This window comes from Chanos chanos, chromosome 3 (genome assembly GCF_902362185.1).
Source record: "Chanos chanos chromosome 3, fChaCha1.1, whole genome shotgun sequence".
Taxonomy (NCBI): Eukaryota; Metazoa; Chordata; class Actinopteri; order Gonorynchiformes; family Chanidae; genus Chanos; species Chanos chanos.
Genome location: NC_044497.1, coordinates 30230578 through 30245477, shown reverse-complemented (window position 1 = coordinate 30245477; position 14900 = coordinate 30230578). Strand labels below are relative to the sequence as shown.

Here is a 14900-nt window from a genome sequence, read left to right as displayed (position 1 = left end):
CAAAGTGCTGTTTTAACAAGGTGCAGCTTAGTGACCACAGTCCAACTGACACTGCAACATGGGACCAGTGGCAAAAAGAGTACGTTCTGTTTGGTGAGAAAACCTACAAAAGTTGGATTAAAGAACTAAAAGGGGGACACTAGGTTGGCAGTGTAGTTAATGCGCACTGTGGCTTTAAGAGTCCTTTCTTTATCAGTGATGTCGTCAACTGCTTATCTGTAGTGCAGGAAGTGTTTTAGTTAATGGGAAAAACCTCATGGTGTTCTGTTCATGATATTCTTGTCGTTCTGTTACATTTCATGCCTTTGGATGCACTGTCGGTATGTTAGTTTATTAACACAAATCTTAGGTCACATTTGTTGGTCGTATTAGTTTGGTTCAATGCAAGATTTAATATTTTAAAGTACGCGTTGATACTACATTTGCTGTTATTAGCATGTGCTAGCTCTTAGTGTATTAAGTTGGATGTGATAATCCATTGTCATCAGTTTAGGTAAAATACACACCGTAGTTGGTCAATGATGTTAAAACTATCATAGCAGCGACACAGTTAAAACTCATATCATTTCATTGCCATTTTTATTGATGTGACAGAGTTCATATACTTATTATGTTGTATTTCTTGTAGTTTTACCCCACTTCCAGTCAACCACACAGTTGAACTAAGCATCCTCTTCAGTGTGTTGATTGGAGGAGGAGTGGTCTATCTGCCAACTTATGCAGGGCGTATAGGGATGACAGAATACTCTGAGAGCTGAACGAAGTATTCCAGAAAGGGCTGGAGGAGATTGCAAATCATCAGTTTAATTGGCTTCACCAGATACAGCAACGTAGGTATGTCAAAGAGAACCTTAAAAACAATGAGATGCTCTTGCACTTTGAGAAAATTATGCCTGTAAACTAAACACTGAGATTCAGTCCTTTCATTTCGGTGGCAATAGACAACATGCAACAATACACGCTGAGTTGCCTACTCAGTCAGTGGCTCTCTATGCTATGCCACAATTTCAAAGTCCTTACAACATGATGAATGTGCAGTGTGGACATACATAAAGCTAGTTATAGATAATTTCTAGAAATGAAATGATCATGCAGTCACAACTTGTATGTCCTGAGTGATGTGCCAGCAACTCAGTATTGCAACGAGCAAACTGCTTCCTCATGAGCAGTATTCCCTATACACAGGGAGTCACGCAAGTCACCTGGAACTTCTCAGAGCATTCTCATGGAAAGGGTGCACCTGATTGAGTTGGAGGAGTGTTGAAGCGTAAGGCAGGTATGCATGTCCTTGGAGGCGGTGACCTTCAAACCCCAAGGGATCTGTATGACTATTTACAGAGGACCTCTGAAAACATCACAATTAGGGGATCGAAGAAGAGGAGATCTCTGCCATGGATGAAATGCTCCCTCCCTCAGTGCGTCCTGTGACTGGAATCAGTAGTACACACCAAATTGTGTCTTTTTCCCCAGGAAAAATATATTACAGAGCTCTAAGCTGTTTCTACAAGCACCCAGAGATCTGCACTTGCCACAAGCTGCACAAACTTGAGTTTGACCGTGTCTCTCCTGATGAGGTGCCCTGTTCCCACTCAAGTGACTGTGGCTGATCTGCTGAGATGCCATGTGCCCAATCAAGCCAGTGTAGCTCTCCCACTGGAGTGCCCCAGGCCCAGTCAGAAGGTGCCACATCACATGAACCTGACCTCGAGACAAGTTCAGATGAACAAGAATAATACATGCAGGCACAATTTGTTATTGTTAAATATGATGACAGTCTGTACGTGGGGACAGATCATGGGGATATATGGTGAGGAGGAGTTGCAGGTGAACTGTATGCAACAACTGGGAAAGGAAAATGCTTTTGTCTGGCCAAACAAATCAGACTGCATTTTCTATCATAACAATCAAATTTTCTGTGGAATATCAGAACCCAAGCCAGGCAGTCGGTTTGCCACACTCTTGAAATGTGACAGGCTTAAGTATAATGAAGTGTGAACACATACAGACACAAAAATTCAGCTGACATAGCCAGAAAGATATCATTAAATTGTGATATTCAGTTTTTGTTTAACTCATTTAGAAATTGAGCTTCAGATTCACTTACAGGAGCTTGCCCAGTGCAAAAATGAAACTGATTTTGAATGTGAACTGTTGCAGGTAAAAGCTAGGGACCAGGAACTGGAAAATAAACTGTTTGGACATTTCTGTTGCAATGCCTCCTAGTGGGGAAAGCGCAAGAGATTTATTCATCTTTATCACTGGAGCAAAGCGCAGGCTACAACATTGTTAAAGCATCGATTCAACGAGCTTATGAGGTAGTACCTGAGGCGTGTCGACAAAAGTTAAGACATTAAAAAAAATCTGAGCGTCAGACATTAGTAGAGTTTGCTCATGAAAAAGAGCCTCTAGTTGATAGGTGGAGTCACTCTCTAAAGGTTGACAGTCACGAACAGTTGAGATCAAACTATGTGATCGAGCAAAAGGCAGAGGCCATCAAGCAGGCAGCCGTATTGGCAGATGAATACATGTTAACCCTCTGCTAGAGACTGATACCGTGACAAGTATTCATCTGTAGGTAGCAGTGCATCAGACCAAGATAAACAAAACTCTCAAAACAAGGGTTAGGAAGGGGTTTGCTTTTAAAAAAGAAACAGTCCAAATCCATGGGCTTCACTACATCTGTGTCTGGGTTATATCAGCCCTCCTTAGAACCTAGTAAGCCTGCATTCACTAAGGCTCAGTCTGGTTATGAGCCCTTTGTCATGAATGGGCTGGTATCAGTATCTGGTGGGGAAACCGTTGCTGTGTGCATCCTGCGGGATACAGGTGGAGCACACTCTTTTCTCCTGCAGGGCCTGTTGCCATTGTCCGAACAGACTGCCAATTCCTTGTTAGGGGAATTGAGATGGGGTTTGTTGAGGTACCCTAACATCAAGTCCACCTTGTAATGTGATGTAATTGTGGGAGTACAGTCCTCTTTGCCTATCCCTGGTGTGACGTTTATTTTAGGAAACGATTTAGCTGGTGGGAATGTGCAGAGTCAAGGTGATGTGCTGCCAGAAATAGTTCCTGTGCCGCTTGTATGAGTGTGCCCAGAAATTCCCTGACACTTTTCCTGCTAACGTCATCACCTGCTCCCAAATGAAAAGGCTGACTGAATCCGTTCCTTCCTGCGGCGATGACCGTGACTTGAGTGACAGTTTTGTGGCCAAACTGGAAGAGTGTGAGAGGCTCTTTGACTCTGTCAGTGTGGAGCAGCAGCCAACCCATACCTGTAGACAAAACAGTAAGACATGGGTTATCGGACTTTTCATTGTCACGTGAAAAGTTAATAAACTCTCAAAAATCTGACCACTTTTACTTCGTGTTTTGAGTCTGTCAGCTCCAATCAGGATCTTGTGACTGTGGCTCAGGGGTACTTTATCAGAGGTGGAGTTCTGATGAAAATGTGGAGGCCACGCAACATCACTGAGGAGTGGAGTGATGTGCATCAAAGCATGGTTCCATCAGAATACTGAAGTGAGATTCTTAGTGTTGCGCACAATTGTCTTGCTGGTCTTTTGGGGGAAACAAAAACCTATCGTCAAATTATTGACTCTTCTTTGGCTGGGTTTGAAACGCGATGTTGCTAAGTGTAGCAGGTTAGGTTCTCCTCCTCCTTCCCTGCTCCTTTAATTGTCCCCGTGTTCGCATTGGCTGATTAGTAGGCACCTTAATAACTGGGCGGTCCCCTCTAGCATTATATCTAGGCAGGTGACTGCTTCCTGGGTGAACATCTCCGCCTCTTCTGTTGAACCTGGATTCTGTGTTGGTGGTGTGGGCTGGAGTTTAGGTTGGCTGTTTCAGTCGTGTTTCTGATTTGCAACAATCTGAAGGTATGCTCTTATTGTTTTTCTCTGTGCATTGTGGGCCAAGGGCATGAATAATATTACATCTACTTCCACGCTTTATTTCGAAGAGTGCTTGGGTAGTCTCTGTGCTGTAGATACGGAGTAGTGTTTGGTTTTGAGCCTCGGCTTGAGGCAGCTTCGCTTTTGTTTACGGTATGTCTTCTAAATTGTTAGCCTCATTCCATTTCCATTTTTTGGCTTAGGAGTAATACGGTTCTCTCTGCTCTAGCCCTTGGTTTGTCACTCGTGTGGGCCATGGCTTTTGCCGCTCATGATTTCCCTGTTGGGGAAGCTGTTCCTCCGTTCCTGGCCTCCGTAGATCCGGCTGTGGATGACGCTGGACAGCCCCTCTCCAGTCCGTTGCCTCCACTGACCAGAGTGCTACTGTTTTATTTCTGTTTTTTTTTGTTTTGTTTCTTCGCTCTGTGCTTTTGTCTTGTTCCTGTCTTTGTTTTGTTTCTCTGTTTCCCTTATTTGGTTTCCTCGTTAGTTTTGTTCCTGCGTTGTTTTGTACTCTGCGACTGATCTTGATTTGCTTCTGTGCTGATTTTGTTTTCTCTTATTTCCTTTTCTTTTTTTGTGTTGCCCGTTTTGTAATGGTTTGCCCCTGCTGTCCTGTTTTGCACTCATTAGACTGCTGTTCTACCTTCATTCATTGTTACTCTGCATTCAGTTTGTATTTTCTGTTCATTTGTGCTGGTTTGATTTGCTTATTTTGAATATTTTTTTTACAATTAATGGTTCTTGTTATATGTACTTAATTGGTTATTGTGCCCCAGAAGACCGCTGCTGACACCTTTTTTATCCTTTCTCCTCATTTTTGTTGCTTTCTTTAATTTGAGCGTGTGGGGTTTTTTTTTTTTTTCCCTTATTTGTTAACTTGCCATCAGTGTGGATTTATGGGTGTCCGTGAAGATTCTCAGGCACCCAGGTCATAGTTATCCAAGAAGGATTAAGTCAAGGGCAACTGGACTTGGTTGTAGATTCTTGAAGACACTTCACCTCTCATCCAGGAGGTTTCTTCAGTTCTGACTGACTGGTGGGGAGTCCCAGGTATTTAACCTCGGTGGGGTCGTTGTCAAGGCCATTATGTGACTTGGTAGTTAGTTCTCCTGGTAGTTTCAACGACCGTCGTTAAGGGTTGTTGGAATCACCTGTGGCCAGGTGTGAATGATTGTTAAATCTCCTGGGTAGGGATGAAAGGACAGTATTGTAGGTGGGTGATAAGTAGTGTCGTAGACCTCCTCTGCTGAGGGATGGTTGCTCTACTTTGACATAGATGGCCTCCTTCACACCTCTTTCAAACCAACTGTCTTCCCTGTCCAAAATGTGCTCATTGCTGTGTAGTGTCCCTTGTCCTTCAGGTGTAGGTACACTGCTGAGTCTTGACCTGTGGAGTTGGCCTTCCTGTGTTGAGCCATCCGTCTACTTGGAGGTTGTTTTGTTTCCCTGATGTATAAATCTGAGCATTCTTCATTGCATTGGACTGCATATACTAGATTGCTTTTCTTGTGTTGGGTGTGTGGTCTTTTGGATAGACCTGTTCCTGTGTTTGAAAATCACAGGGATGCAGCGCTTGTTGAAGATTCTCCTGAATTTCTCAGATACTCCAGACATATGGGATGACAATGTTATGTTTATTCTTCTTCTCCTCACTACCCACAGTGCTGTTCTTCCTGGATCTTGTGGCTGTTTTCACAATGCTCCAGTTGGGTTATCCACTGGCTTTAAGTGCATCCTTCAGGTGTTGGTGCTCCTTCTCTTGTGCCTGGACGCTTGTTGGTACATTATCAGCGTGGTGTTGCAGGGTTTTGATAAGCTCGGAGTTATGTTCAAGAGGGTGGTGAGAGTCGAAGAATAAGTATTGGTCTGTATGAGTGGGTTTCCTGTATACTTGGATGTAGAGGCTCCTGTCTTCAATATGCATGTCACAGTCCAAGAAGGCCAAGCTGTTCTTGACATTCTCTTGTGTGAACTTGATGTTATGATCAACAGAGTTGATGTGTTCTGTGAAAGCTTGCATCTCCCGGGTTTTAATTTTGACCCATGTGTCGTCCACATATCTGAACCAGTGGCTGGGTGCTGTTCCTCTGAAGGACCTCAGGGCTCTGCTTTCTGCTTCTACCATGTAAAGACGGGCCACAATGGGAGACCCTGGTGAGCCTATGGCGCAGCCATGCTTTTGTCTGTAGAACCCAGTGCTGTACTGGAAATAGGTGTTCAGACAGAGGTCCAGCAGTTCACATATCTGGTCTGGGCAGAGGTTGGTTCTATTCTTGAGGGCGTTGTCCTGTGACCGGCGTTGCTTTACAGTTTTCACTGCCTCTGTGGTAGGGATGCATGTGAACAATGAAGTAACATCATAGGACACCATGGTTTCATCTGGGTCCAGTTTTAATCCTTGCTTCTTGTTCACAAAGTCCATGGAGTTTCAAATGTGGTGAGGAGTGTTGCCAACCAAAGGAGATAAGATTGTAGCAACATGTTTGGCAATGTTTTAGGTAAGTGAGTTGATGCTGCTGATGATGGGCCTGAGAGGTGCATTCCCTTTCATCGGTTGTGTGTGTGTCTTAATGTTTCCATTGTAGTTGCCATTGCCCATGGTGATTGTGTTCAGCAAGGCCAGTGTACGTATGCCATATATATATATATATATGCCCTACTCCTGGTTCCTTTTCGTTTTCAGTTGTCTACTTTGTGTATTTGTGCCCTGTGCGTGTTAACGCTGTCAGTTTTCACTCCAGCCCACCTGGGCCCACTATTCCCACTGTCACTTTCATTTTAAATAAAATTGTTAATTATAATTTGTGGATTCGCATCTCTGACGTCTTTAGTGCATCTGAACCTGTGTGACCTTCTTGGTTTCAAGAGTGTTTAACCCTTTTAATAATTTTCTGGGGGTGAGATTCCCCCAGGGGGCGTTTTCGACATCAAATTTAATACCAAGTGCCATGTCTGCCAGGTTGGTGGCAAACCTAACCAGACACTTTCACCCACACCACTTCACCCGATACCAGCAACTGGCAAGCAATTGTCAGACCACTTCAGCGATACAGAAGCGGTTATCAGTATTTATTTATTGTTAATGTTATGTGCACTGCAATTTGTTTCCCAGAGGCAATTCCTCTGAGAAAAATCACTGCTTTATCTGTGACTAGAGCATTGCTTAAATTCGCCTAAAGTCGTTCAGAGTGTTCTCAAGTCTTGAAATCATTCCAAATTAAGCACTGCATGGCAAGGGCACACCACCCAGAGTGTCAAGGCACATTAGAACGATACCACCAAACTCACAAGACTGGGTGTGTACTGTTTGGAAGTTAGTAGAGATTTGGAGGATGCCTTGCCCTGGCTGCTTTTCGCATCAAGTGAGGTAGTCAACAGGATTTAGCCCCACAGAGTCCATGTTTGCATTTTGCAGTTTGTCAGTGACTTGACTGAGGCTATACAGAGCTTGCAAACTCACTCGACAAAACTTGGAGGGTGCTCAGGCCCAAAATTAAATGTTGGTTTGACCACAAGGCCAGAGCCCATTCCTTCAAGGCTGGGGACATGGTTCTAGTGCTGCTTCCAGTTCCAGGCGCTACATTTTAGTCCAGATACAGTGGACCCTATACTGTCAAAGACAAAGTAATGCCCAAGATTTTGCCTAATTCAGTTTTAAATGTGTCTGAGTCTGCTGTTCTACTGTCTGCTCTGGTGGAGAGTGAGGACAGTAGGACTACACCGTCCCGTTATTGAGGGTCGTCTTAAAAATTCAAAGATGTTGACTGTGTTTAACCCTGCAGTACGTAGCGTCGCATAGGTGTGCCGCTGACTACTTTCTATTGGAAGCATATTGTCAAACCGGTGTGATTTGGAATAATAAACAATGAACATTCTAATGTATTCTAACTCGTGACGCAACAATTCAAGTTAATGGTGATTCAAGATTACAGTCGATTATGCCATCATCTGTACACTTTTATACTTATGTATACCTTTACTTTATGCTACTTATACATTTTTTTTTTTTTTTTTTTACAAGTCGATAACTAAATCACACAAAACATGGCAGACATAGCGAAGGCTATGCAGTACACTCAAGAGCATTACAGATGCAACAAAGACATGCATACTAGCTGTTTGTCGTGCAACGCTGTATAAACACGGTGTCATGTTGCGCAACTATCGGGCATACTTGATGTGCGTCAAAGCAATACCGGCAAATGACGATCAAAAAGTGTAAATAACTCAGATTTCATCACAAACGCACTCATAATATTGTGTATGTATATTGTTTTGATTAATCAAGCCAGTGCTCTTTACATTGCCAACTTGTTGTTTTCGTTACACACATTTGTAAACCATCTTCGAGTATTTATCTTCTCCCTTATTATTCATTCATAACTACTATGGCACTGTAACCATAGCTACCATAGCTCGTGCTGTTGTACAACAATTGTTATCATCCTGTCAAAGTCAAACGAGTGACACTAGCATCGGGGCTAACGTCGTCTTACTGAGAAGCAGACATTTGAGTGAATAACATCTTTATTTTTTAAAAAATGGAGAAACTTAACATCAAAGAGCAGAGTAAAACTCACAGATGATCAGATCAGACAGATCTTTCAGGAGGACTCTGACTCAAATGTTCTAAGAGCTGAGGAAGAATCACCTGAGAATCTGACTGCCTTGGATGACCCTGACAATTTTGAGGTGGCGTCAGAGGACAGAGAGGATGGATCCTGGAGGACAGGACAGTTCACACCCAGTCCAGTTACATTTGATGGTTCCCAGTCTGGAGTGAGGACCCATCCACATGAGGTTAGGGAAGCAGAGTGTTTTAAATTGTTCCTAAATACATCCACGGTGGGTGTCATTGCTAATGAAACAAATAAATATGCAGAGATCCTGAGAGAGAGAAGTCAGGGGGTGTGGGAAAGACTGGGAGATGGGTGGACACCTCAGTGGCTGAGATCTATACCTTCCTCGCCACAGTAATGATTATGGGTCTTGTCAAGAAGAATAATATGAGGGACTACTGGACGGCAGACCCCATGCTGTCCACCCCTTTTTTCCCTATAGTCTTTTCCCAGGACCGTTTCTTCCTCCTCCTCCACGCACTCCACTTCAGTGACTCCAGCCCGTCCTCAGACCCCCCTCAAAAAATTAGAAATATTCTGAATTCAATTTTAAAGTCATTCTCCCACGTATTCTACCCACACAAGGACCTCTGCATTGATGAATCCATATTGAAATTGAAAGGACGACTGTCTTTTAAACAGTATATCCCCTCAAAGGGGCACAGATTTGGGGTGAAGCTGTTTTTGCTGTGTGATGTCCTGACTGGTTATGTCCAAGACTTAATAGTATATACTGGGAGTTCCACAGATATACTGCCTTTTGATGGTGTTGGGATGTCTGGAGCGGTTGTCCTCACCCTTTTGCAGCCCTATCTAAACAAAGGGCATACCGTCTTCATGGACAATTGGTATTCAAGTCCTGCCCTCTTCCAGCGCCTACTGGACAACCAAACTGGGGCCTGTGGCACCGTAAGGCCCACAAGAAAGGGGATGGCACAATTTGGAAAAAAAAAATGGGCAGGGGTGAGGTGGCCCTTTATAACAACGGCACCATGCTGGCAACAAAGTGGCATGATAATAGAGATGTCCATGTGTTGTCCACAGTGCACAAAGCAGAAATGCAAGTCACAGGCAAAGTAGACCATGCCACAGGAAACAAAGTGTCAAAACCAGCGTGTATAATTGAGTATAATCAAAAGATGGGCTCTGTTGACAACTTTGACAAACAAAACAGCTTTGTGGAGTGCACAAGGAAAACCCTGAAATGGTACAGAAAACTTTTTTCCATCTTGTGGATGTGGCCACTTTCAACAGTTATGTACTTCATCACAGGACAGGTGCTCACCTATCACCAATTTCGTGTGAATATGATCCACTAGCTGTTAGATGAATTCCACACTCCTCGGCGGTCATCATCTGGTGGACGGCCTGCATTGGACAATCCCCTCCGCCTCACTGCCAGTCACTTCCCCACACCAGTGATGACCACTGAACGACAAGGCAGTAGAACGAGGCGGAGGTGCAAAGTGTGTCAGAATACCACACTGCAACACACCATTGTGTGTGTTCCCCTGTTTTCAAGAGTATCATACCCTCAGGCATTTTTGGATCTCTTCTCAGACCTGCAACACAAAAGAAAATAGAATATCATTAGAAAGAATAATCTAAATTATATTCATCAATAAATGTTATTGTAGTAGTAGTAGTAGTAGCAGTTGTTGTTGTTGTTGTTTAGTAGTTGGAGGTAGTAGTGTAGTAATAGTGGAAGTAGTACTGTTGTGTAGTTGTAGTGTTTTAGCGTATTATTTATAGTAGTTATATAGTTGTAGTTTGTAGCAGTACTTATATAGAAGTAGTTTGTTGCAGTAGTAGCAGTTGTAAGCCTAGTATTTAGTATAGTATGTATGTGTGTGAAAGTGTGATTGGGATGTTTTGAATAAATATTTTCTTTAAGATCTTCTCTAGTTTGTGTGACAGCTTCCAATCATTCCAATCATACTGACATGTAATATAAAATATAATATTATGACAGAAAACATATAGCAGGTGCTTTGTAAAACCTTTTCGACTGTAATCTCTGCAATGATTAATTAGAAAAACCAGACAGTCAATTTTCTCACAATCCTACATCATTCTCACTTTAACTAATTTTTCACTGTTTTACAAATAGCACCAGTCTCAGATTTTGCTTATGAGGCTACATCATTTTTCCCTGCATAGTGGAACATTTCAACATTTATATCATGAAAAACAGGATTCGTACTTACAGGAGATAGTAGTCCATTTGCTTTTTTTTTACATTTTCAGCAGCAGCAGCAGCTCCTTTGTGTTGGTTTGAGGAACACAGCGTCTTTCGGCTGCAGCCAACTGTGGGAAACGGCTTGGGTTTTAAATGTAATACTCCTGAAATGAGCCGACCCTTGGGTTTTGTTTTTGACGTGGGTTTTGTTGCCTTGTATGCTAGCCTACTGTGTGCCACGTGGCTTGCAAGTTATGTGACGCAGCGAAGTTGTTCAGTACAATTAAAATAGCCTACCATAGACATAAGAAGATAAAATACTGTCCAGTTGATTTCCGTGCAAACTGTGGGAAACGGCTTAGATTATATATTGCTTTATAATGTTACTTTCAAACCGACAGGTTCATATCCACGTCTGCAGAGCACCACCAGAGTTTCACCACAGCAGTTTCAGGCCAGTGGCATTCAGCGCTTGCGCAGACAATTTTTTTGGTTTAATTTAGCGACTGTTAGGTTAATTTTTTCAGATGTTTTAGGCGGGTTTCCGATAAATTTGTGTTATGAAACTGAAATAAAACAAGGCTAGTGTCGAACACTTTTGAATCTTTTATGGTTAGAGTTAGCGTTAGAAGGTCGCTGTTTGCATTGCCACTGGCTTTAAACTGCTGTTGTGAAACTGCTTCTCTGAAACTCCGGCTCTGCGGTCACAAAGGCGTGTCCCGTGTCTTGAAATTCAAACCACTAGAGCAAATACAAGTATGAAATCCAATTCAAAGTAACAGCTTCTCGAATTTTATTGTGGAACGCTGGCGCACGAGCAAAAAAACTTATGCAGCGACGGGTATAACTGTTAAAAGAACTCCCACACTGAGGGGTTAAAAATCAGCTACCACATCTGTCCGCTGCTGAAAAGGCTGATATTTTAGGTATACTCCAGGAATTCCCAGAGATTTTTGGGGATGCTGACCAACAGTGACCACAGTCTTAGAACATGACATTGATGTTGGAATGACAACCCCGATCAAGCAAATTCCATATAGAGTCAACCCAAAGAAACGCAGTCCTCTGACATGAGGTGGCATACATGCTCTCGAACAACATAGCTGAGCCTAGCTCCAGCCCTTGGAGTTCACTGTGCATTTTAGTCCGTAAGCTGGATGGAACTTATCGATTCTGCATCAGTGTTAATTTCGTTGATGCAAACTGTGACAAATGTTCGTCAACGAACTTTTTTCCATGACGAAAATGAGACGATAACTAAATAAAATGAACCTTTGACAAAAAAAAAAAACTGTGACAAAATATGTTACCATTTTGGTTGACGAATACTAACGAGACGATAATGTCAGAGACAGACGAATGGACAAGCAATTATTGCCTTCCTCCTCTGGAAATCAAATGTCAAACACTTTAACTAACCTTAACTTGGCAAACAGCCAAAGGGCCCATAATGTATGATAATTTGATCATTTTGTGACACTTGGCACAAGTCGTTGTAATCATCTCATTTTAATTCATTTCCCAAAATATGGATGTTACGTCAGACGCATCTCTTCTCACGCTCTTTCCAGCCAATCATTCTTGTTGTGATGATTAACTCACGAGCATGAATGTAGTTAACTTAACCATTAATCAAATCTTCTTTACAAATCAGAATTTGGGGTATTTTATACTGACCACGGGCCAGTACTATATTTACCCAGTGCAATGCAATTATTGTTATAATATTACAAGTAGAGCCCAACCGATGTATCGGCAGATATGAGTTACTTGCCGATAAATTGATATCGGCATTTACAATGGCAATTAAATACAATGACAATTAAAAAAAGAAACGGAGAGACGGAAGATGTTATGAATGTTGTCGTTGCGTAGTTTGTCCTCTAGAGGGCACACTTCAACTCCACTGTTGGCAGCACATGTGAGAACACAACAAGTGACAACAATGAATTACAACAATCAGCTGACCCAAGCAGAGTTCAGCAGAGTAGCCCACGGTGGAGATGGTCTGTGTTCATGGTAAGGTGATAATTGTCGCATTCTCACATCCCCCATCTCTTCTCCTCTTGACCCAAATAAGCTTGACAACATTCATGTCAGCCATGCCTGGTTTTGCTGCAGAAATGTGAAAGCCCATACCGTTGGTTAAACATCAAAATTACGTTAAATGTTAGGGTAGTTGAGTAGTGTAGGCTAAGCTGTCGACAAACTTGATTGTAGGTTTATTTATAAAACAGTGCGGCAGTTCTAGCGGGTAAACAAACAATGGTTCTATCATTTCTCCCTGGTCCGTTCTAAAAATTTTCTGGCTACATCGCTTACAGCGGCTTATAATTCTATCCATTGCTAAATGAGGTCACCTACAAAGCTAGCTAATGCCATGTTTATCAGTGGAAGACCGCTAACGTTCATGCACGGTTGAACTATAGAGTTTATCTTATTCTGCCTAAAAGAAGTGTAACGTGGTGGTCTCTTCTCTAATTGATAACTAATGGGCACAGCAAAGTTAACACCACGTCTCTAGGTTCAGGAAGGAGGATAGTAAGCAGGCAGAAAAGCACAACAAGAATATGGTTTGGTAGAAAACAGGTAAGTATGTATTAAAGGAAAAGAAATATATTAACTTCTAAGCATGAATTGCATAACAGGTTACAGACTGACAATGAGGCCTCAGGGAACAAAACAAAACAAAAAAAATAAATACGAAAGAATAACTGTTTTCAGTCCCACAGTTGCTACCCAGGTAGGCTTCTTTGCTGTAGACACAAGTCCAAGTGTATGTGGAAATGTATATGTGATTGTGTGTGGGGAAAAAAAAAAAAAAAAAAAGACAGAGTTGCAGTGCACTGTCTGAGTCTCTTAGGCTAGCAGACGGAAGTTGTGTGCTGACAGGAACTCTTCACACTATCTCGGCATTCGCTCACCGCTGGTTCTGGCTCGCCATCTAATATACCGTCTAGTTGTGGTAAAAGTCTCCTAAAAAAAAAAAACCAATCTGCATGGCATAGAATACGTTCATTATGGTTAATTCTGCAACCTTACAACCTAGTTACAAAAAACTCTCTCTCGCTATTTCTTTAACTGAACAAGGGATGCACAAACTTAATTAATGAAATACTTAAATTCACATTTGTAACGTACACTTAGAAAATCTGCATTTTTCCCGTAACAAAATAAAAATTCAAATACAGTGTAACAATAAAAGAGCAGGGTATCGAATTACATATTCAAAAGGGTCTGTTAGCATACATCCGATCACTCAACGCATTAGCACACACACGCATAAAAACTACCAGTCTTACACATGTTCATACAATCGACAATCATACAACACTACTCCGATTGTTTTTTTTCCCCAAAATAAAACTCGCACTCCTTTGTACGCAACGAATTTAGTCCCAGGTCTATCATTCACTTAACTATACCATGCTAACATAACTAGCGAATTTGCTAGCATAGCACAAGAAAAGAAACAACTCACCGGAGTTTCGCTCAACAAATGCAGACGTCGGAAAAGTTACTTTACACGTTGCTCTGACACAGAGTAACCGTGAATTATGAAATAAAAAAACTGACTGAATCAATTTACTGACTCCTGTATGTCATACTAATAGGCTTTCTTCTGAAATGTCCGTTAGTGTCTGCGAGAGATCAGTTCAACTCGTGCATGTATGCTGTGCTGTCATTTTTTTTCTTTTCGGAAGTGGCAACCAGTTTAACTACCATAAGCCTATATTTTTTTAGTGCATGGCATGCACTCAATTTGCAGGACATTTACAGCCATGTATTGCGTGCTTGTGATCGGTTGATATATGCTGGTAGTGCTGCCACGCCAGTACCCCCCCTCCTCTGGAAATGGAATGTTAAACATTTTAACTAACGTTAACTTGGCCACTCAAATCATGTATACTCTCGAAAGGAGAAAAAGAACGGATTTGTCAGCACATTTTAGCTATAATACAACTGAAAATAAAACATTCTGCAAACAATGTGGGCGCAAAATCGGTGAGAAATATACCACAAACCTCAAGGGGCATTTGATGGCGCACCAGCAAGAAATATATGATAAGGTAAGTTAGACTTCTGTCAAAATCAACTTATAGGCTTGACTTTGTTAGCTAAAAGCAGAGGGCTATCTTTTCTTGTTCCCTTGACTTGTTAATGTGAATTGTGCATACCAATAGGTGAGTTATCTGGGTGCAAGATGAA

At 42.0% G+C, this 14900-nt stretch overlaps 1 pseudogene; it reads right to left on the bottom strand.

Moving 5' to 3' along the window:
• Window positions 1-2100: 2100 nt before the first annotated feature.
• Window positions 2101-6492, bottom strand: LOC115806865 (uncharacterized; annotated as a pseudogene).
• Window positions 6493-14900: the final 8408 nt, after the last annotated feature.